Raw genomic sequence first — 2,317 nt, forward strand, 5'->3', positions numbered from 1 at the left:
CAAAAATCTTCAGAAATTAAATATAACAAAAAAAAAAAGAACAGTTAAAGTAAAGGTTTGGAAAATCAAAAAGGAGATTAAAATTTATGAATGACTGCCACTTTTATAGAATATAATTCATTCCTATCTACAACCCTACTCCCTTCATTCCTTCACACCCCAAATTCATTAAGGATTCTATACTTAGCGCATGCATGGCTGTGTGGTAAGAAGCTTGCTTCCCAACCACATGGTTCTGAGTTCAGTTCTACTGTGTAGCACATTGGGCAAGTTTCTTCAACTATAGCCTCGGGCTGACCAAAGCCTTGTGAGTGGATTTGGTAGACAGAAACTGAAAGAAGCCCATCGTATATGTGTGTGTGTGTGTGTGTGTGTGTGCATATTTGTTTGTGTGTTTGTCTGTGTGTGTGTGTGTGTGTGTGTGTGTTTGTCCTGTCTCCCCACTGCTTCACAATCAATGTCGGTGTGTTTACATCCCTGTCACTTAGTGATTCGGCAAAAAAGACTGATGGAATAAGTACCAGGCTTAAAAAAAAAACCCCACAAAACAAAGCTTTAGGGTCGATTTGTTCATTTAAAAACCATCAAGGTGGTGCCCCAGCATGGCCACAGTCAACTGGCTAAAACAAGTAAAAAATAACAAATAATACTGAAATCAATTTTTGTAAACAAAAATTGACACAGGTTTGGGTGTGAGGTTAAGAAGCTAGCTTTGCAACTATTTCTTGGTTCTTTGGGTTCAGTCCCATTCCATGACACCTTAGACAAGTGTCTTCATCAACTATGGCCCTGGGAGGGTCGACCAATGCCTTGTGAGAGAGAAGTTATTATTACATGTTCCTGAATTAACATGTAAAGTAGCTGTGTAATTTGAAGAATGAATTGTAGTTATTTCAAATAAGAATGTCGTTCTTTTCCACTCTCGGCACAATGCCCGAAATTTTTGGGGAGGGCTCAGTCGATTAGATCGACCCCAGTATGCAACTGGTATTTAATTTATCGACCATGAAAGGATGAAAGGCAGAGTCAACCTTGGCAGAATTTGAACTCAGAACGTAAGGACAGATGAAATACCGCTAAGCATTTCGTCCAACGTGCTAACGTTTCTGCCAGCTCAACGCCTTAATAAGAATATCATTCAAAGTACTAACGAGAGAACCTTACACGTCATGACTAGAAACTCAGGGTAGGCACTAGGCATTGATAAAATAAATTGTTCAACAAAAGGCCTTGTCACTATTAGATGATATGCAAAAAAAAAAAAAAAATTTGACAACATAAAAGATATTTTCTTACAAACGTGTATGAATGTGTGAGTGTGTTTTAACTTTTATCTTTTACTTGTTTCAGTCATGTGACTGCAGCCATGCTGGAGCACCACCTTGAAATTTTTGTCGAACACATTGATCACTACTTATTTCTGGTAGAATGAGCCTGGTAGTCATTCTACCATCTTCTTCTGCCAAACCACAAAGCTATGGGGACATAAACACACCAACATCGGTTGAAAAACACAAACACACGCACTCTCTCTCTCTCTCTCTCTCACACACACACACATATATGGCGAGCTTCTTTCAGCTTCCATCTACCAAATTCACTCATAGGGATTTGATCAGCCCAGGCTATAGTAGAAGACATTTGACCAAGATGTCATGCAGTGGGACTGAACCTGGGACTATGTGGTTGGGAAGCAAGCTTCTTACCACACAGCCACACCAAGATAATTATCTTCTTTTCATCAAAATATTTTTAAATATCATCTCATAATGACAAGGCCGTTTGTTGACAATATACATTAATGCCTACTGCCTATCCTGAGGATTCGATACAGACCTGAGGCTTGTACCTGAGGTTTGATTTCCAAGTTATTTCTGATCAAACAGAACTATAATCAAAGGCATTCCACGAATGACTGTCCTGCCTCATTTTCAGACTAATTATAATCACATATTATTCAATATTTGAGAAAGATTTGGCTGCTATTTCTAGTCAGTTGTGTTACCACATAGAAATCCTCACATTGATTTAGATTTACCATCTGTTTTTCTTTCATCTTTTACATGCTTCAGTCATTGGACTGTGGCCATGCTGGAGCACCAGCTTCAAGAACTACCTCATCACTTTTTTTAAAGCCTGATAGTTATTCTATTGATTGCCTTTTGCCAAAACAATAAGCTACGGGGACATAAGCAAACCAACACTGGTTGACAAGGGGTGGAGTGGTACAAACACACCACAAAGATACACACATAGGTATACACACACACACACACACATAGGTATACACACACACACACACATAGGTATACACACA

At 38.9% G+C, this 2,317-nt stretch overlaps 1 protein-coding gene across 2 annotated transcripts in view; it reads right to left on the reverse strand.

The window, feature by feature from the left end:
• The window catches only part of LOC106870605 (centrosomal protein of 104 kDa), a 293,281-nt gene that overhangs the window by 139,905 nt on the left and 151,059 nt on the right, over positions 1-2,317 (reverse strand). The window lies entirely within an intron of this gene.

Source organism: Octopus bimaculoides, chromosome 16 (assembly GCF_001194135.2).
Source record: "Octopus bimaculoides isolate UCB-OBI-ISO-001 chromosome 16, ASM119413v2, whole genome shotgun sequence".
Lineage (NCBI taxonomy): Eukaryota > Metazoa > Mollusca > Cephalopoda > Octopoda > Octopodidae > Octopus > Octopus bimaculoides.